Source organism: Anopheles ziemanni, chromosome 2, assembly GCF_943734765.1.
Source record: "Anopheles ziemanni chromosome 2, idAnoZiCoDA_A2_x.2, whole genome shotgun sequence".
Classification (NCBI taxonomy): domain Eukaryota; kingdom Metazoa; phylum Arthropoda; class Insecta; order Diptera; family Culicidae; genus Anopheles; species Anopheles ziemanni.
Window position 1 is genome coordinate 54,831,934 of NC_080705.1, and position 15,910 is coordinate 54,847,843.

Genomic DNA, 15,910 nt, shown 5'->3' on the forward strand with positions numbered 1-15,910 from the left:
TTCTTCCAACAACAAGGTGAAAAGGACTCATCGATTGAAATTACTTTTTGTTTCCTTTCCACGAGAGGAACAATATTATTCCCACACACACGCACACAACCAAACGGTGTGTAAAAAGTTTGAGGATGCCAACGACACATGGCGTTCCCAAGTGGTCACCCACCTAAGTACTAACCATGCCCGATGTTGCTTAACTTCGGTGATCGGACGAGAACCGGTGTTTTCAACATGGTATGGTCGTTGACAAGTATGCTCCTGCTATGTTCGCAACATAAACGCCGTCGAAGGAGGCTGGACGGAGCTAAAAATAGAATATTCTCACAATGTTCAGTTCTTCCAACAACAAGGTGAAAAGGACTCATCGAATGAAATTTCTTTTTGTTTCCCTTCCACGAGAGGAAGAATATTATTCCCACACACACGCATACAATCAAACGGCGTGTAAAAAAAGTTTGAGGATGCCAACGACACATGGCGTTCCCAAGTGGTCACCCACCTAAGTACTAACCATGCCCGATGTTGCTTAACTTCGGTGATCGGACGAGAACCGGTGTTTTCAACATGGTATGGTCGTTGACAAGTATGCTCCTGCTATGTCCGCAACATAAGCGCCGTCGAAGGAGGCTGGACGGAGCTAAAAATAGAACATTCTCACAATGGCCATTTCTTCCAACAACAAGGTGAAAAGGACTCATTGAATGTAATTTCTTTTTGTTTCCCTTCCACGAGAGGAAGAATATTATTCCCACACACACGCATTCAACCAAACGGCGTGTAAAAAGTTTGAGGATGCCAACGACACACATGGCGTTCCCAAGTGGTCACCCACCTAAGTACTAACCATGCCCGATGTTGCTTAACTTCGGTGATCGGACGAGAACCGGTGTTTTCAACATGGTATGGTCGTTGACAAGTATGCTCCTGCTATGTCCGCAACATAAGCGTCGTCGAAGGAGGCTGGACGGAGCTAAAAATAGAACATTCTCACAATGTTCAGTTCTTCCAACAACAAGGTGAAAAGGCTCATTTAATGAAATTACTTTTTGTTTCCCTTCCACGAGAGGAAGAATATTATTCCCACACACACGCACACAACCAAACGGCGTGTAAAAAGTTTGAGGATGCCAACGACACATGGCGTTCCCAAGTGGTCACCCACCTAAGTACTAACCATGCCCGATGTTGCTTAACTTCGGTGATCGGACGAGAACCGGTGTTTTCAACATGGTATGGTCGTTGACAAGTATGCTCCTGCTATGTCCGCAACATAAGCGCCGTCGAAGGAGGCTGCCAGGAGCTAAAAATAGAACATTCTCACAATGTTCAGTTCTTCCAACAACAAGGTGAAAAGGACACATCGAATGAAATTACTTTTTGTTTCCCTTCCACGAGAGGAAGAATATTATTCCCACACACACGCACACAACCAAACGGCGTGTAAAAAAAGTTTGAGGATGCCAACGACACATGGCGTTCCCAAGTGGTCACCCCCACCTAAGTACTAACCATGCCCGATGTTGCTTAACTTCGGTGATCGGACGAGAACCGGTGTTTTCAACATGGTATGGTCGTTGACAAGTATGCTCCTGCTATGTCCGCAACATAAGCGCCGTCGAAGGAGGCTGGACGGAGCTAAAAATAGAACATTCTCACAATGGCCAGTTCTTCCAACAACAAGGCAAAAAGGACTTATCGAATGAAATTACTTTTTGTTTCCCTTCCACGAGAGGAAGAATATTATTCCCACACACACGCATTCAAACAAACGGTGTGTAAAAAAGTTTGAGGATGCCAACGACACATGGCGTTCCCAAGTGGTCACCCACCTAAGTACTAACCATGCCCGATGTTGCTTAACTTCGGTGATCGGACGAGAACCGGTGTTTTCAACATGGTATGGTCGTTGACAAGTATGCTCCTGCTATGTTCGCAACATAAGCGCCGTCGAAGGAGGCTGGACGGAGCTAAAAATAGAACATTCTCACAATGTTCAGTTCTTCCAACAACAAGGTGAAAAGGACTCATTGAATGTAATTTCTTTTTGTTTCCCTTCCACGAGAGGAACAATATTATTCCCACACACACGCACACAACCAAACGGCGTGTAAAAAGTTTGAGGATGCCAACGACACATGGCGTTCCCAAGTGGTCACCCACCTAAGTACTAACCATGCCCGATGTTGCTTAACTTCGGTGATCGGACGAGAACCGGTGTTTTCAACATGGTATGGTCGTTGACAAGTATGCTCCTGCTATGTCCGCAACATAAGCGCCGTCGAAGGAGGCTGGACGGAGCTAAAAATAGAACATTCTCACAATGGCCATTTCTTCCAACAACAAGGTGAAAAGGACTCATTTAATGAAATTTCTTTTTGTTTCCCTTCCACGAGAGGAACAATATTATTCCCACACACACGCACACAACCAAACGGCGTGTAAAAAGTTTGAGGATGCCAACGACACATGGCGTTCCCAAGTGGTCACCCACCTAAGTACTAACCATGCCCGATGTTGCTTAACTTCGGTGATCGGACGAGAACCGGTGTTTTCAACATGGTATGGTCGTTGACAAGTATGCTCCTGCTATGTCCGCAACATAAGCGTCGTCGAAGGAGGCTGGACGGAGCTAAAAATAGAACATTCTCACAATGGCCATTTCTTCCAACAACAAGGTGAAAAGGACTCATCGATTGAAATTACTTTTTGTTTCCTTTCCACGAGAGGAACAATATTATTCCCACACACACGCACACAACCAAACGGTGTGTAAAAAGTTTGAGGATGCCAACGACACATGGCGTTCCCAAGTGGTCACCCACCTAAGTACTAACCATGCCCGATGTTGCTTAACTTCGGTGATCGGACGAGAACCGGTGTTTTCAACATGGTATGGTCGTTGACAAGTATGCTCCTGCTATGTTCGCAACATAAACGCCGTCGAAGGAGGCTGGACGGAGCTAAAAATAGAATATTCTCACAATGTTCAGTTCTTCCAACAACAAGGTGAAAAGGACTCATCGAATGAAATTTCTTTTTGTTTCCCTTCCACGAGAGGAAGAATATTATTCCCACACACACGCATACAATCAAACGGCGTGTAAAAAAAGTTTGAGGATGCCAACGACACATGGCGTTCCCAAGTGGTCACCCACCTAAGTACTAACCATGCCCGATGTTGCTTAACTTCGGTGATCGGACGAGAACCGGTGTTTTCAACATGGTATGGTCGTTGACAAGTATGCTCCTGCTATGTCCGCAACATAAGCGCCGTCGAAGGAGGCTGGACGGAGCTAAAAATAGAACATTCTCACAATGGCCATTTCTTCCAACAACAAGGTGAAAAGGACTCATTGAATGTAATTTCTTTTTGTTTCCCTTCCACGAGAGGAAGAATATTATTCCCACACACACGCATTCAACCAAACGGCGTGTAAAAAGTTTGAGGATGCCAACGACACACATGGCGTTCCCAAGTGGTCACCCACCTAAGTACTAACCATGCCCGATGTTGCTTAACTTCGGTGATCGGACGAGAACCGGTGTTTTCAACATGGTATGGTCGTTGACAAGTATGCTCCTGCTATGTCCGCAACATAAGCGTCGTCGAAGGAGGCTGGACGGAGCTAAAAATAGAACATTCTCACAATGTTCAGTTCTTCCAACAACAAGGTGAAAAGGCTCATTTAATGAAATTACTTTTTGTTTCCCTTCCACGAGAGGAAGAATATTATTCCCACACACACGCACACAACCAAACGGCGTGTAAAAAGTTTGAGGATGCCAACGACACATGGCGTTCCCAAGTGGTCACCCACCTAAGTACTAACCATGCCCGATGTTGCTTAACTTCGGTGATCGGACGAGAACCGGTGTTTTCAACATGGTATGGTCGTTGACAAGTATGCTCCTGCTATGTCCGCAACATAAGCGCCGTCGAAGGAGGCTGCCAGGAGCTAAAAATAGAACATTCTCACAATGTTCAGTTCTTCCAACAACAAGGTGAAAAGGACACATCGAATGAAATTACTTTTTGTTTCCCTTCCACGAGAGGAAGAATATTATTCCCACACACACGCACACAACCAAACGGTGTGTAAAAAGTTTGAGGATGCCAACGACACATGGCGTTCCCAAGTGGTCACCCACCTAAGTACTAACCATGCCCGATGTTGCTTAACTTCGGTGATCGGACGAGAACCGGTGTTTTCAACATGGTATGGTCGTTGACAAGTATGCTCCTGCTATGTCCGCAACATAAGCGTCGTCGAAGGAGGCTACCAGGAGCTAAAAATAGAACATTCTCACAATGGCCATTTCTTCCAACAACAAGGTGAAAAGGACTCATTGAATGTAATTTCTTTTTGTTTCCCTTCCACGAGAGGAACAATATTATTCCCACACACACGCACACAACCAAACGGCGTGTAAAAAGTTTGAGGATGCCAACGACACATGGCGTTCCCAAGTGGTCACCCACCTAAGTACTAACCATGCCCGATGTTGCTTAACTTCGGTGATCGGACGAGAACCGGTGTTTTCAACATGGTATGGTCGTTGACAAGTATGCTCCTGCTATGTCCGCAACATAAGCGCCGTCGAAGGAGGCTGCCAGGAGCTAAAAATAGAACATTCTCACAATGTTCAGTTCTTCCAACAACAAGGCAAAAAGGACTTATCGAATGAAATTACTTTTTGTTTCCCTTCCACGTGAGGAAGAATATTATTCCCACACACACGCACACAACCAAACGGTGTGTAAAAAGTTTGAGGATGCCAACGACACATGGCGTTCCCAAGTGGTCACCCACCTAAGTACTAACCATGCCCGATGTTGCTTAACTTCGGTGATCGGACGAGAACCGGTGTTTTCAACATGGTATGGTCGTTGACAAGTATGCTCCTGCTATGTCCGCAACATAAGCGTCGTCGAAGGAGGCTGGACGGAGCTAAAAATAGAACATTCTCACAATGGCCATTTCTTCCAACAACAAGGTGAAAAGGACTCATTGAATGTAATTTCTTTTTGTTTCCCTTCCACGAGAGGAACAATATTATTCCCACACACACGCACACAACCAAACGGCGTGTAAAAAGTTTGAGGATGCCAACGACACATGGCGTTCCCAAGTGGTCACCCACCTAAGTACTAACCATGCCCGATGTTGCTTAACTTCGGTGATCGGACGAGAACCGGTGTTTTCAACATGGTATGGTCGTTGACAAGTATGCTCCTGCTATGTTCGCAACATAAACGCCGTCGAAGGAGGCTGAACGGAGCTAAAAATAGAATATTCTCACAATGTTCATTTCTTCCAACAACAAGGTGAAAAGGACTCATCGAATGAAATTTCTTTTTGTTTCCCTTCCACGAGAGGAAGAATATTATTCCCACACACACGCACACAACCAAACGGCGTGTAAAAAAAGTTTGAGGATGCCAACGACACATGGCGTTCCCAAGTGGTCACCCACCTAAGTACTAACCATGCCCGATGTTGCTTAACTTCGGTGATCGGACGAGAACCGGTGTTTTCAACATGGTATGGTCGTTGACAAGTATGCTCCTGCTATGTCCGCAACATAAGCGCCGTCGAAGGAGGCTGGACGGAGCTAAAAATAGAACATTCTCACAATGTTCAGTTCTTCCAACAACAAGGTGAAAAGGACTCATTGAATGTAATTTCTTTTTGTTTCCCTTCCAAGAGAGGAACAATATTATTCCCACACACACGCACACAACCAAACGGCGTGTAAAAAGTTTGAGGATGCCAACGACACATGGCGTTCCCAAGTGGTCACCCACCTAAGTACTAACCATGCCCGATGTTGCTTAACTTCGGTGATCGGACGAGAACCGGTGTTTTCAACATGGTATGGTCGTTGACAAGTATGCTCCTGCTATGTTCGCAACATAAGCGCCGTCGAAGGAGGCTGGACGGAGCTAAAAATAGAACATTCTCACAATGTTCAGTTCTTCCAACAACAAGGTGAAAAGGACTCATTGAATGTAATTTCTTTTTGTTTCCCTTCCACGAGAGGAACAATATTATTCCCACACACACGCACACAACCAAACGGCGTGTAAAAAGTTTGAGGATGCCAACGACACATGGCGTTCCCAAGTGGTCACCCACCTAAGTACTAACCATGCCCGATGTTGCTTAACTTCGGTGATCGGACGAGAACCGGTGTTTTCAACATGGTATGGTCGTTGACAAGTATGCTCCTGCTATGTCCGCAACATAAGCGCCGTCGAAGGAGGCTGGACGGAGCTAAAAATAGAACATTCTCACAATGTTCAGTTCTTCCAACAACAAGGTGAAAAGGACTCATTGAATGTAATTTCTTTTTGTTTCCCTTCCACGAGAGGAAGAATATTATTCCCACACACACGCATTCAACCAAACGGCGTGTAAAAAGTTTGAGGATGCCAACGACACATGGCGTTCCCAAGTGGTCACCCACCTAAGTACTAACCATGCCCGATGTTGCTTAACTTCGGTGATCGGACGAGAACCGGTGTTTTCAACATGGTATGGTCGTTGACAAGTATGCTCCTGCTATGTTCGCAACATAAGCGCCGTCGAAGGAGGCTGGACGGAGCTAAAAATAGAACATTCTCACAATGTTCAGTTCTTCCAACAACAAGGTGAAAAGGACTCATTGAATGTAATTTCTTTTTGTTTCCCTTCCACGAGAGGAACAATATTATTCCCACACACACGCACACAACCAAACGGCGTGTAAAAAGTTTGAGGATGCCAACGACACATGGCGTTCCCAAGTGGTCACCCACCTAAGTACTAACCATGCCCGATGTTGCTTAACTTCGGTGATCGGACGAGAACCGGTGTTTTCAACATGGTATGGTCGTTGACAAGTATGCTCCTGCTATGTCCGCAACATAAGCGCCGTCGAAGGAGGCTGCCAGGAGCTAAAAATAGAACATTCTCACAATGTTCAGTTCTTCCAACAACAAGGTGAAAAGGACTCATTTAATGTAATTTCTTTTTGTTTCCCTTCCACGAGAGGAAGAATATTATTCCCACACACACGCACACAACCAAACGGCGTGTAAAAAGTTTGAGGATGCCAACGACACATGGCGTTCCCAAGTGGTCACCCACCTAAGTACTAACCATGCCCGATGTTGCTTAACTTCGGTGATCGGACGAGAACCGGTGTTTTCAACATGGTATGGTCGTTGACAAGTATGCTCCTGCTATGTTCGCAACATAAACGCCGTCGAAGGAGGCTGGACGGAGCTAAAAATAGAATATTCTCACAATGTTCAGTTCTTCCAACAACAAGGTGAAAAGGACTCATCGAATGAAATTTCTTTTTGTTTCCCTTCCACGAGAGGAAGAATATTATTCCCACACACACGCATACAATCAAACGGCGTGTAAAAAAAGTTTGAGGATGCCAACGACACATGGCGTTCCCAAGTGGTCACCCACCTAAGTACTAACCATGCCCGATGTTGCTTAACTTCGGTGATCGGACGAGAACCGGTGTTTTCAACATGGTATGGTCGTTGACAAGTATGCTCCTGCTATGTTCGCAACATAAGCGCCGTCGAAGGAGGCTGGACGGAGCTAAAAATAGAATATTCTCACAATGTTCAGTTCTTCCAACAACAAGGTGAAAAGGACTCATCGAATGAAATTTCTTTTTGTTTCCCTTCCACGAGAGGAAGAATATTATTCCCACACACACGCACACAACCAAACGGCGTGTAAAAAAAGTTTGAGGATGCCAACGACACATGGCGTTCCCAAGTGGTCACCCACCTAAGTACTAACCATGCCCGATGTTGCTTAACTTCGGTGATCGGACGAGAACCGGTGTTTTCAACATGGTATGGTCGTTGACAAGTATGCTCCTGCTATGTCCGCAACATAAGCGCCGTCGAAGGAGGCTGGACGGAGCTAAAAATAGAACATTCTCACAATGGCCAGTTCTTCCAACAAGGTGAAAAGGACTCATTGAATGTAATTTCTTTTTGTTTCCCTTCCACGAGAGGAACAAAATTATTCCAACACACACGCACACAACCAAACGGCGTGTAAAAAGTTTGAGGATGCCAACGACACATGGCGTTCCCAAGTGGTCACCCACCTAAGTACTAACCATGCCCGATGTTGCTTAACTTCGGTGATCGGACGAGAACCGGTGTTTTCAACATGGTATGGTCGTTGACAAGTATGCTCCTGCTATGTCCGCAACATAAGCGCCGTCGAAGGAGGCTGCCAGGAGCTAAAAATAGAACATTCTCACAATGTTCAGTTCTTCCAACAACAAGGTGAAAAGGACTCATTGAATGTAATTTCTTTTTGTTTCCCTTCCACGAGAGGAACAATATTATTCCCACACACACGCACACAACCAAACGGCGTGTAAAAAGTTTGAGGATGCCAACGACACATGGCGTTCCCAAGTGGTCACCCACCTAAGTACTAACCATGCCCGATGTTGCTTAACTTCGGTGATCGGACGAGAACCGGTGTTTTCAACATGGTATGGTCGTTGACAAGTATGCTCCTGCTATGTTCGCAACATAAGCGCCGTCGAAGGAGGCTGCCAGGAGCTAAAAATAGAACATTCTCACAATGTTCAGTTCTTCCAACAACAAGGTGAAAAGGACTCATTGAATGTAATTTCTTTTTGTTTCCCTTCCACGAGAGGAACAATATTATTCCCACACACACGCATACAATCAAACGGCGTGTAAAAAAAGTTTGAGGATGCCAACGACACATGGCGTTCCCAAGTGGTCACCCACCTAAGTACTAACCATGCCCGATGTTGCTTAACTTCGGTGATCGGACGAGAACCGGTGTTTTCAACATGGTATGGTCGTTGACAAGTATGCTCCTGCTATGTTCGCAACATAAGCGCCGTCGAAGGAGGCTGGACGGAGCTAAAAATAGAACATTCTCACAATGTTCAGTTCTTCCAACAACAAGGTGAAAAGGACTCATTGAATGTAATTTCTTTTTGTTTCCCTTCCACGAGAGGAACAATATTATTCCAACACACACGCACACAACCAAACGGCGTGTAAAAAGTTTGAGGATGCCAACGACACATGGCGTTCCCAAGTGGTCACCCACCTAAGTACTAACCATGCCCGATGTTGCTTAACTTCGGTGATCGGACGAGAACCGGTGTTTTCAACATGGTATGGTCGTTGACAAGTATGCTCCTGCTATGTCCGCAACATAAGCGCCGTCGAAGGAGGCTGCCAGGAGCTAAAAATAGAACATTCTCACAATGTTCAGTTCTTCCAACAACAAGGTGAAAAGGACTCATTGAATGTAATTTCTTTTTGTTTCCCTTCCACGAGAGGAAGAATATTATTCCCACACACACGCACACAACCAAACGGCGTGTAAAAAGTTTGAGGATGCCAACGACACATGGCGTTCCCAAGTGGTCACCCACCTAAGTACTAACCATGCCCGATGTTGCTTAACTTCGGTGATCGGACGAGAACCGGTGTTTTCAACATGGTATGGTCGTTGACAAGTATGCTCCTGCTATGTTCGCAACATAAACGCCGTCGAAGGAGGCTGGACGGAGCTAAAAATAGAATATTCTCACAATGTTCAGTTCTTCCAACAACAAGGTGAAAAGGACTCATCGAATGAAATTTCTTTTTGTTTCCCTTCCACGAGAGGAAGAATATTATTCCCACACACACGCATACAATCAAACGGCGTGTAAAAAAAGTTTGAGGATGCCAACGACACATGGCGTTCCCAAGTGGTCACCCACCTAAGTACTAACCATGCCCGATGTTGCTTAACTTCGGTGATCGGACGAGAACCGGTGTTTTCAACATGGTATGGTCGTTGACAAGTATGCTCCTGCTATGTCCGCAACATAAGCGCCGTCGAAGGAGGCTGGACGGAGCTAAAAATAGAACATTCTCACAATGTTCAGTTCTTCCAACAACAAGGTGAAAAGGACTCATTGAATGTAATTTCTTTTTGTTTCCCTTCCACGAGAGGAACAATATTATTCCCACACACACGCATTCAACCAAACGGCGTGTAAAAAGTTTGAGGATGCCAACGACACATGGCGTTCCCAAGTGGTCACCCACCTAAGTACTAACCATGCCCGATGTTGCTTAACTTCGGTGATCGGACGAGAACCGGTGTTTTCAACATGGTATGGTCGTTGACAAGTATGCTCCTGCTATGTTCGCAACATAAACGCCGTCGAAGGAGGCTGGACGGAGCTAAAAATAGAATATTCTCACAATGTTCAGTTCTTCCAACAACAAGGTGAAAAGGACTCATCGAATGAAATTTCTTTTTGTTTCCCTTCCACGAGAGGAACAATATTATTCCCACACACACGCATACATTCAAACGGCGTGTAAAAAAAGTTTGAGGATGCCAACGACACATGGCGTTCCCAAGTGGTCACCCACCTAAGTACTAACCATGCCCGATGTTGCTTAACTTCGGTGATCGGACGAGAACCGGTGTTTTCAACATGGTATGGTCGTTGACAAGTATGCTCCTGCTATGTTCGCAACATAAACGCCGTCGAAGGAGGCTGGACGGAGCTAAAAATAGAATATTCTCACAATGTTCAGTTCTTCCAACAACAAGGTGAAAAGGACTCATCGAATGAAATTTCTTTTTGTTTCCCTTCCACGAGAGGAAGAATATTATTCCCACACACACGCACACAACCAAACGGCGTGTAAAAAAAGTTTGAGGATGCCAACGACACATGGCGTTCCCAAGTGGTCACCCACCTAAGTACTAACCATGCCCGATGTTGCTTAACTTCGGTGATCGGACGAGAACCGGTGTTTTCAACATGGTATGGTCGTTGACAAGTATGCTCCTGCTATGTCCGCAACATAAGCGCCGTCGAAGGAGGCTGGACGGAGCTAAAAATAGAACATTCTCACAATGGCCAGTTCTTCCAACAAGGTGAAAAGGACTCATTGAATGTAATTTCTTTTTGTTTCCCTTCCACGAGAGGAACAAAATTATTCCAACACACACGCACACAACCAAACGGCGTGTAAAAAGTTTGAGGATGCCAACGACACATGGCGTTCCCAAGTGGTCACCCACCTAAGTACTAACCATGCCCGATGTTGCTTAACTTCGGTGATCGGACGAGAACCGGTGTTTTCAACATGGTATGGTCGTTGACAAGTATGCTCCTGCTATGTCCGCAACATAAGCGCCGTCGAAGGAGGCTGCCAGGAGCTAAAAATAGAACATTCTCACAATGTTCAGTTCTTCCAACAACAAGGTGAAAAGGACTCATTGAATGTAATTTCTTTTTGTTTCCCTTCCACGAGAGGAAGAATATTATTCCCACACACACGCACACAACCAAACGGCGTGTAAAAAGTTTGAGGATGCCAACGACACATGGCGTTCCCAAGTGGTCACCCACCTAAGTACTAACCATGCCCGATGTTGCTTAACTTCGGTGATCGGACGAGAACCGGTGTTTTCAACATGGTATGGTCGTTGACAAGTATGCTCCTGCTATGTTCGCAACATAAACGCCGTCGAAGGAGGCTGGACGGAGCTAAAAATAGAATATTCTCACAATGTTCAGTTCTTCCAACAACAAGGTGAAAAGGACTCATCGAATGAAATTTCTTTTTGTTTCCCTTCCACGAGAGGAAGAATATTATTCCCACACACACGCATACAATCAAACGGCGTGTAAAAAAAGTTTGAGGATGCCAACGACACATGGCGTTCCCAAGTGGTCACCCACCTAAGTACTAACCATGCCCGATGTTGCTTAACTTCGGTGATCGGACGAGAACCGGTGTTTTCAACATGGTATGGTCGTTGACAAGTATGCTCCTGCTATGTCCGCAACATAAGCGCCGTCGAAGGAGGCTGGACGGAGCTAAAAATAGAACATTCTCACAATGTTCAGTTCTTCCAACAACAAGGTGAAAAGGACTCATTGAATGTAATTTCTTTTTGTTTCCCTTCCACGAGAGGAACAATATTATTCCCACACACACGCATTCAACCAAACGGCGTGTAAAAAGTTTGAGGATGCCAACGACACATGGCGTTCCCAAGTGGTCACCCACCTAAGTACTAACCATGCCCGATGTTGCTTAACTTCGGTGATCGGACGAGAACCGGTGTTTTCAACATGGTATGGTCGTTGACAAGTATGCTCCTGCTATGTTCGCAACATAAGCGCCGTCGAAGGAGGCTGGACGGAGCTAAAAATAGAACATTCTCACAATGTTCAGTTCTTCCAACAACAAGGTGAAAAGGACTCATTGAATGTAATTTCTTTTTGTTTCCCTTCCACGAGAGGAACAATATTATTCCCACACACACGCACACAACCAAACGGCGTGTAAAAAGTTTGAGGATGCCAACGACACATGGCGTTCCCAAGTGGTCACCCACCTAAGTACTAACCATGCCCGATGTTGCTTAACTTCGGTGATCGGACGAGAACCAGTGTTTTCAACATGGTATGGTCGTTGACAAGTATGCTCCTGCTATGTCCGCAACATAAGCGCCGTCGAAGGAGGCTGGACGGAGCTAAAAATAGAACATTCTCACAATGGCCATTTCTTCCAACAACAAGGTGAAAAGGACTCATTTAATGAAATTTCTTTTTGTTTCCCTTCCACGAGAGGAAGAATATTATTCCCACACACACGCATACAACCAAACGGCGTGTAAAAAGTTTGAGGATGCCAACGACACATGGCGTTCCCAAGTGGTCACCCACCTAAGTACTAACCATGCCCGATGTTGCTTAACTTCGGTGATCGGACGAGAACCGGTGTTTTCAACATGGTATGGTCGTTGACAAGTATGCTCCTGCTATGTCCGCAACATAAGCGCCGTCGAAGGAGGCTGGACGGAGCTAAAAATAGAACATTCTCACAATGGCCAGTTCTTCCAACAAGGTGAAAAGGACTCATTGAATGTAATTTCTTTTTGTTTCCCTTCCACGAGAGGAACAAAATTATTCCAACACACACGCACACAACCAAACGGCGTGTAAAAAGTTTGAGGATGCCAACGACACATGGCGTTCCCAAGTGGTCACCCACCTAAGTACTAACCATGCCCGATGTTGCTTAACTTCGGTGATCGGACGAGAACCGGTGTTTTCAACATGGTATGGTCGTTGACAAGTATGCTCCTGCTATGTCCGCAACATAAGCGCCGTCGAAGGAGGCTGGACGGAGCTAAAAATAGAACATTCTCACAATGGCCAGTTCTTCCAACAAGGTGAAAAGGACTCATTGAATGTAATTTCTTTTTGTTTCCCTTCCACGAGAGGAACAAAATTATTCCAACACACACGCACACAACCAAACGGCGTGTAAAAAGTTTGAGGATGCCAACGACACATGGCGTTCCCAAGTGGTCACCCACCTAAGTACTAACCATGCCCGATGTTGCTTAACTTCGGTGATCGGACGAGAACCGGTGTTTTCAACATGGTATGGTCGTTGACAAGTATGCTCCTGCTATGTCCGCAACATAAGCGCCGTCGAAGGAGGCTGGACGGAGCTAAAAATAGAACATTCTCACAATGTTCAGTTCTTCCAACAACAAGGTGAAAAGGACTCATTGAATGTAATTTCTTTTTGTTTCCCTTCCAAGAGAGGAACAATATTATTCCCACACACACGCACACAACCAAACGGCGTGTAAAAAGTTTGAGGATGCCAACGACACATGGCGTTCCCAAGTGGTCACCCACCTAAGTACTAACCATGCCCGATGTTGCTTAACTTCGGTGATCGGACGAGAACCGGTGTTTTCAACATGGTATGGTCGTTGACAAGTATGCTCCTGCTATGTCCGCAACATAAACGCCGTCGAAGGAGGCTGAACGGAGCTAAAAATAGAATATTCTCACAATGTTCAGTTCTTCCAACAACAAGGTGAAAAGGACTCATCGAATGAAATTTCTTTTTGTTTCCCTTCCACGAGAGGAAGAATATTATTCCCACACACACGCACACAACCAAACGGCGTGTAAAAAAAGTTTGAGGATGCCAACGACACATGGCGTTCCCAAGTGGTCACCCACCTAAGTACTAACCATGCCCGATGTTGCTTAACTTCGGTGATCGGACGAGAACCGGTGTTTTCAACATGGTATGGTCGTTGACAAGTATGCTCCTGCTATGTCCGCAACATAAGCGCCGTCGAAGGAGGCTGGACGGAGCTAAAAATAGAACATTCTCACAATGGCCAGTTCTTCCAACAAGGTGAAAAGGACTCATTGAATGTAATTTCTTTTTGTTTCCCTTCCACGAGAGGAACAAAATTATTCCAACACACACGCACACAACCAAACGGCGTGTAAAAAGTTTGAGGATGCCAACGACACATGGCGTTCCCAAGTGGTCACCCACCTAAGTACTAACCATGCCCGATGTTGCTTAACTTCGGTGATCGGACGAGAACCGGTGTTTTCAACATGGTATGGTCGTTGACAAGTATGCTCCTGCTATGTCCGCAACATAAGCGCCGTCGAAGGAGGCTGGACGGAGCTAAAAATAGAACATTCTCACAATGTTCAGTTCTTCCAACAACAAGGTGAAAAGGACTCATTGAATGTAATTTCTTTTTGTTTCCCTTCCAAGAGAGGAACAATATTATTCCCACACACACGCACACAACCAAACGGCGTGTAAAAAGTTTGAGGATGCCAACGACACATGGCGTTCCCAAGTGGTCACCCACCTAAGTACTAACCATGCCCGATGTTGCTTAACTTCGGTGATCGGACGAGAACCGGTGTTTTCAACATGGTATGGTCGTTGACAAGTATGCTCCTGCTATGTTCGCAACATAAGCGCCGTCGAAGGAGGCTGGACGGAGCTAAAAATAGAACATTCTCACAATGTTCAGTTCTTCCAACAACAAGGTGAAAAGGACTCATTGAATGTAATTTCTTTTTGTTTCCCTTCCACGAGAGGAACAATATTATTCCCACACACACGCACACAACCAAACGGCGTGTAAAAAGTTTGAGGATGCCAACGACACATGGCGTTCCCAAGTGGTCACCCACCTAAGTACTAACCATGCCCGATGTTGCTTAACTTCGGTGATCGGACGAGAACCGGTGTTTTCAACATGGTATGGTCGTTGACAAGTATGCTCCTGCTATGTCCGCAACATAAGCGCCGTCGAAGGAGGCTGGACGGAGCTAAAAATAGAACATTCTCACAATGTTCAGTTCTTCCAACAACAAGGTGAAAAGGACTCATTGAATGTAATTTCTTTTTGTTTCCCTTCCACGAGAGGAAGAATATTATTCCCACACACACGCATTCAACCAAACGGCGTGTAAAAAGTTTGAGGATGCCAACGACACATGGCGTTCCCAAGTGGTCACCCACCTAAGTACTAACCATGCCCGATGTTGCTTAACTTCGGTGATCGGACGAGAACCGGTGTTTTCAACATGGTATGGTCGTTGACAAGTATGCTCCTGCTATGTTCGCAACATAAGCGCCGTCGAAGGAGGCTGGACGGAGCTAAAAATAGAACATTCTCACAATGTTCAGTTCTTCCAACAACAAGGTGAAAAGGACTCATTGAATGTAATTTCTTTTTGTTTCCCTTCCACGAGAGGAACAATATTATTCCCACACACACGCACACAACCAAACGGCGTGTAAAAAGTTTGAGGATGCCAACGACACATGGCGTTCCCAAGTGGTCACCCACCTAAGTACTAACCATGCCCGATGTTGCTTAACTTCGGTGATCGGACGAGAACCGGTGTTTTCAACATGGTATGGTCGTTGACAAGTATGCTCCTGCTATGTCCGCAACATAAGCGCCGTCGAAGGAGGCTGCCAGGAGCTAAAAATAGAACATTCTCACAATGTTCAGTTCTTCCA

General features: G+C 45.5%; 48 non-coding genes across 48 annotated transcripts; all 48 read right to left on the reverse strand.

Moving 5' to 3' along the window:
• Nucleotides 1–126: 126 nt before the first annotated feature.
• LOC131283627 (5S ribosomal RNA) lies at nt 127–245 on the reverse strand. Its single transcript, XR_009189094.1, has one exon. It is a non-coding gene; the product is annotated as a 5S ribosomal RNA (ribosomal RNA).
• A 214-nt stretch (nt 246–459) lies between these two features.
• Nucleotides 460–578, reverse strand: LOC131283628 (5S ribosomal RNA). The gene has a single exon (XR_009189095.1). It is a non-coding gene; the product is annotated as a 5S ribosomal RNA (ribosomal RNA).
• A 212-nt stretch (nt 579–790) lies between these two features.
• On the reverse strand, nt 791–911 carry LOC131283209 (5S ribosomal RNA). Its single transcript, XR_009188703.1, has one exon. It is a non-coding gene; the product is annotated as a 5S ribosomal RNA (ribosomal RNA).
• A 211-nt stretch (nt 912–1,122) lies between these two features.
• LOC131283629 (5S ribosomal RNA) lies at nt 1,123–1,241 on the reverse strand. The gene has a single exon (XR_009189096.1). It is a non-coding gene; the product is annotated as a 5S ribosomal RNA (ribosomal RNA).
• Nucleotides 1,242–1,455: 214 nt separating this feature from the next.
• Nucleotides 1,456–1,576, reverse strand: LOC131283245 (5S ribosomal RNA). Its single transcript, XR_009188736.1, has one exon. It is a non-coding gene; the product is annotated as a 5S ribosomal RNA (ribosomal RNA).
• A 213-nt stretch (nt 1,577–1,789) lies between these two features.
• On the reverse strand, nt 1,790–1,908 carry LOC131283630 (5S ribosomal RNA). The gene has a single exon (XR_009189097.1). It is a non-coding gene; the product is annotated as a 5S ribosomal RNA (ribosomal RNA).
• Nucleotides 1,909–2,120: 212 nt separating this feature from the next.
• On the reverse strand, nt 2,121–2,239 carry LOC131283631 (5S ribosomal RNA). Its single transcript, XR_009189098.1, has one exon. It is a non-coding gene; the product is annotated as a 5S ribosomal RNA (ribosomal RNA).
• Nucleotides 2,240–2,451: 212 nt separating this feature from the next.
• On the reverse strand, nt 2,452–2,570 carry LOC131283632 (5S ribosomal RNA). The gene has a single exon (XR_009189099.1). It is a non-coding gene; the product is annotated as a 5S ribosomal RNA (ribosomal RNA).
• A 212-nt stretch (nt 2,571–2,782) lies between these two features.
• On the reverse strand, nt 2,783–2,901 carry LOC131283633 (5S ribosomal RNA). Its single transcript, XR_009189100.1, has one exon. It is a non-coding gene; the product is annotated as a 5S ribosomal RNA (ribosomal RNA).
• Nucleotides 2,902–3,115: 214 nt separating this feature from the next.
• On the reverse strand, nt 3,116–3,234 carry LOC131283634 (5S ribosomal RNA). The gene has a single exon (XR_009189101.1). It is a non-coding gene; the product is annotated as a 5S ribosomal RNA (ribosomal RNA).
• A 212-nt stretch (nt 3,235–3,446) lies between these two features.
• LOC131283212 (5S ribosomal RNA) lies at nt 3,447–3,567 on the reverse strand. Its single transcript, XR_009188705.1, has one exon. It is a non-coding gene; the product is annotated as a 5S ribosomal RNA (ribosomal RNA).
• Nucleotides 3,568–3,778: 211 nt separating this feature from the next.
• On the reverse strand, nt 3,779–3,897 carry LOC131283636 (5S ribosomal RNA). Its single transcript, XR_009189103.1, has one exon. It is a non-coding gene; the product is annotated as a 5S ribosomal RNA (ribosomal RNA).
• Nucleotides 3,898–4,109: 212 nt separating this feature from the next.
• On the reverse strand, nt 4,110–4,228 carry LOC131283638 (5S ribosomal RNA). The gene has a single exon (XR_009189104.1). It is a non-coding gene; the product is annotated as a 5S ribosomal RNA (ribosomal RNA).
• Nucleotides 4,229–4,440: 212 nt separating this feature from the next.
• On the reverse strand, nt 4,441–4,559 carry LOC131283639 (5S ribosomal RNA). Its single transcript, XR_009189105.1, has one exon. It is a non-coding gene; the product is annotated as a 5S ribosomal RNA (ribosomal RNA).
• A 212-nt stretch (nt 4,560–4,771) lies between these two features.
• Nucleotides 4,772–4,890, reverse strand: LOC131283640 (5S ribosomal RNA). The gene has a single exon (XR_009189106.1). It is a non-coding gene; the product is annotated as a 5S ribosomal RNA (ribosomal RNA).
• A 212-nt stretch (nt 4,891–5,102) lies between these two features.
• LOC131283641 (5S ribosomal RNA) lies at nt 5,103–5,221 on the reverse strand. Its single transcript, XR_009189107.1, has one exon. It is a non-coding gene; the product is annotated as a 5S ribosomal RNA (ribosomal RNA).
• Nucleotides 5,222–5,435: 214 nt separating this feature from the next.
• LOC131283642 (5S ribosomal RNA) lies at nt 5,436–5,554 on the reverse strand. Its single transcript, XR_009189108.1, has one exon. It is a non-coding gene; the product is annotated as a 5S ribosomal RNA (ribosomal RNA).
• Nucleotides 5,555–5,766: 212 nt separating this feature from the next.
• LOC131283643 (5S ribosomal RNA) lies at nt 5,767–5,885 on the reverse strand. The gene has a single exon (XR_009189109.1). It is a non-coding gene; the product is annotated as a 5S ribosomal RNA (ribosomal RNA).
• Nucleotides 5,886–6,097: 212 nt separating this feature from the next.
• LOC131283644 (5S ribosomal RNA) lies at nt 6,098–6,216 on the reverse strand. Its single transcript, XR_009189110.1, has one exon. It is a non-coding gene; the product is annotated as a 5S ribosomal RNA (ribosomal RNA).
• Nucleotides 6,217–6,428: 212 nt separating this feature from the next.
• Nucleotides 6,429–6,547, reverse strand: LOC131283645 (5S ribosomal RNA). Its single transcript, XR_009189111.1, has one exon. It is a non-coding gene; the product is annotated as a 5S ribosomal RNA (ribosomal RNA).
• Nucleotides 6,548–6,759: 212 nt separating this feature from the next.
• Nucleotides 6,760–6,878, reverse strand: LOC131283646 (5S ribosomal RNA). The gene has a single exon (XR_009189112.1). It is a non-coding gene; the product is annotated as a 5S ribosomal RNA (ribosomal RNA).
• Nucleotides 6,879–7,090: 212 nt separating this feature from the next.
• On the reverse strand, nt 7,091–7,209 carry LOC131283648 (5S ribosomal RNA). The gene has a single exon (XR_009189114.1). It is a non-coding gene; the product is annotated as a 5S ribosomal RNA (ribosomal RNA).
• A 214-nt stretch (nt 7,210–7,423) lies between these two features.
• Nucleotides 7,424–7,542, reverse strand: LOC131283649 (5S ribosomal RNA). The gene has a single exon (XR_009189115.1). It is a non-coding gene; the product is annotated as a 5S ribosomal RNA (ribosomal RNA).
• Nucleotides 7,543–7,756: 214 nt separating this feature from the next.
• Nucleotides 7,757–7,875, reverse strand: LOC131283650 (5S ribosomal RNA). Its single transcript, XR_009189116.1, has one exon. It is a non-coding gene; the product is annotated as a 5S ribosomal RNA (ribosomal RNA).
• Nucleotides 7,876–8,084: 209 nt separating this feature from the next.
• Nucleotides 8,085–8,203, reverse strand: LOC131283651 (5S ribosomal RNA). The gene has a single exon (XR_009189117.1). It is a non-coding gene; the product is annotated as a 5S ribosomal RNA (ribosomal RNA).
• Nucleotides 8,204–8,415: 212 nt separating this feature from the next.
• LOC131283652 (5S ribosomal RNA) lies at nt 8,416–8,534 on the reverse strand. Its single transcript, XR_009189118.1, has one exon. It is a non-coding gene; the product is annotated as a 5S ribosomal RNA (ribosomal RNA).
• Nucleotides 8,535–8,748: 214 nt separating this feature from the next.
• Nucleotides 8,749–8,867, reverse strand: LOC131283654 (5S ribosomal RNA). The gene has a single exon (XR_009189119.1). It is a non-coding gene; the product is annotated as a 5S ribosomal RNA (ribosomal RNA).
• Nucleotides 8,868–9,079: 212 nt separating this feature from the next.
• On the reverse strand, nt 9,080–9,198 carry LOC131283655 (5S ribosomal RNA). Its single transcript, XR_009189120.1, has one exon. It is a non-coding gene; the product is annotated as a 5S ribosomal RNA (ribosomal RNA).
• Nucleotides 9,199–9,410: 212 nt separating this feature from the next.
• Nucleotides 9,411–9,529, reverse strand: LOC131283656 (5S ribosomal RNA). The gene has a single exon (XR_009189121.1). It is a non-coding gene; the product is annotated as a 5S ribosomal RNA (ribosomal RNA).
• A 214-nt stretch (nt 9,530–9,743) lies between these two features.
• LOC131283657 (5S ribosomal RNA) lies at nt 9,744–9,862 on the reverse strand. The gene has a single exon (XR_009189122.1). It is a non-coding gene; the product is annotated as a 5S ribosomal RNA (ribosomal RNA).
• Nucleotides 9,863–10,074: 212 nt separating this feature from the next.
• Nucleotides 10,075–10,193, reverse strand: LOC131283658 (5S ribosomal RNA). The gene has a single exon (XR_009189123.1). It is a non-coding gene; the product is annotated as a 5S ribosomal RNA (ribosomal RNA).
• A 214-nt stretch (nt 10,194–10,407) lies between these two features.
• On the reverse strand, nt 10,408–10,526 carry LOC131283660 (5S ribosomal RNA). The gene has a single exon (XR_009189125.1). It is a non-coding gene; the product is annotated as a 5S ribosomal RNA (ribosomal RNA).
• Nucleotides 10,527–10,740: 214 nt separating this feature from the next.
• LOC131283661 (5S ribosomal RNA) lies at nt 10,741–10,859 on the reverse strand. Its single transcript, XR_009189126.1, has one exon. It is a non-coding gene; the product is annotated as a 5S ribosomal RNA (ribosomal RNA).
• A 209-nt stretch (nt 10,860–11,068) lies between these two features.
• On the reverse strand, nt 11,069–11,187 carry LOC131283662 (5S ribosomal RNA). Its single transcript, XR_009189127.1, has one exon. It is a non-coding gene; the product is annotated as a 5S ribosomal RNA (ribosomal RNA).
• A 212-nt stretch (nt 11,188–11,399) lies between these two features.
• On the reverse strand, nt 11,400–11,518 carry LOC131283663 (5S ribosomal RNA). The gene has a single exon (XR_009189128.1). It is a non-coding gene; the product is annotated as a 5S ribosomal RNA (ribosomal RNA).
• Nucleotides 11,519–11,732: 214 nt separating this feature from the next.
• On the reverse strand, nt 11,733–11,851 carry LOC131283664 (5S ribosomal RNA). Its single transcript, XR_009189129.1, has one exon. It is a non-coding gene; the product is annotated as a 5S ribosomal RNA (ribosomal RNA).
• Nucleotides 11,852–12,063: 212 nt separating this feature from the next.
• Nucleotides 12,064–12,182, reverse strand: LOC131283665 (5S ribosomal RNA). The gene has a single exon (XR_009189130.1). It is a non-coding gene; the product is annotated as a 5S ribosomal RNA (ribosomal RNA).
• A 212-nt stretch (nt 12,183–12,394) lies between these two features.
• LOC131283198 (5S ribosomal RNA) lies at nt 12,395–12,513 on the reverse strand. Its single transcript, XR_009188692.1, has one exon. It is a non-coding gene; the product is annotated as a 5S ribosomal RNA (ribosomal RNA).
• A 212-nt stretch (nt 12,514–12,725) lies between these two features.
• Nucleotides 12,726–12,844, reverse strand: LOC131283666 (5S ribosomal RNA). Its single transcript, XR_009189131.1, has one exon. It is a non-coding gene; the product is annotated as a 5S ribosomal RNA (ribosomal RNA).
• A 209-nt stretch (nt 12,845–13,053) lies between these two features.
• LOC131283667 (5S ribosomal RNA) lies at nt 13,054–13,172 on the reverse strand. The gene has a single exon (XR_009189132.1). It is a non-coding gene; the product is annotated as a 5S ribosomal RNA (ribosomal RNA).
• A 209-nt stretch (nt 13,173–13,381) lies between these two features.
• Nucleotides 13,382–13,500, reverse strand: LOC131283668 (5S ribosomal RNA). The gene has a single exon (XR_009189133.1). It is a non-coding gene; the product is annotated as a 5S ribosomal RNA (ribosomal RNA).
• A 212-nt stretch (nt 13,501–13,712) lies between these two features.
• Nucleotides 13,713–13,831, reverse strand: LOC131283670 (5S ribosomal RNA). The gene has a single exon (XR_009189134.1). It is a non-coding gene; the product is annotated as a 5S ribosomal RNA (ribosomal RNA).
• A 214-nt stretch (nt 13,832–14,045) lies between these two features.
• On the reverse strand, nt 14,046–14,164 carry LOC131283672 (5S ribosomal RNA). Its single transcript, XR_009189136.1, has one exon. It is a non-coding gene; the product is annotated as a 5S ribosomal RNA (ribosomal RNA).
• A 209-nt stretch (nt 14,165–14,373) lies between these two features.
• On the reverse strand, nt 14,374–14,492 carry LOC131283673 (5S ribosomal RNA). The gene has a single exon (XR_009189137.1). It is a non-coding gene; the product is annotated as a 5S ribosomal RNA (ribosomal RNA).
• A 212-nt stretch (nt 14,493–14,704) lies between these two features.
• Nucleotides 14,705–14,823, reverse strand: LOC131283674 (5S ribosomal RNA). The gene has a single exon (XR_009189138.1). It is a non-coding gene; the product is annotated as a 5S ribosomal RNA (ribosomal RNA).
• A 212-nt stretch (nt 14,824–15,035) lies between these two features.
• On the reverse strand, nt 15,036–15,154 carry LOC131283675 (5S ribosomal RNA). The gene has a single exon (XR_009189139.1). It is a non-coding gene; the product is annotated as a 5S ribosomal RNA (ribosomal RNA).
• A 212-nt stretch (nt 15,155–15,366) lies between these two features.
• LOC131283676 (5S ribosomal RNA) lies at nt 15,367–15,485 on the reverse strand. Its single transcript, XR_009189140.1, has one exon. It is a non-coding gene; the product is annotated as a 5S ribosomal RNA (ribosomal RNA).
• A 212-nt stretch (nt 15,486–15,697) lies between these two features.
• Nucleotides 15,698–15,816, reverse strand: LOC131283677 (5S ribosomal RNA). The gene has a single exon (XR_009189141.1). It is a non-coding gene; the product is annotated as a 5S ribosomal RNA (ribosomal RNA).
• Nucleotides 15,817–15,910: the final 94 nt, after the last annotated feature.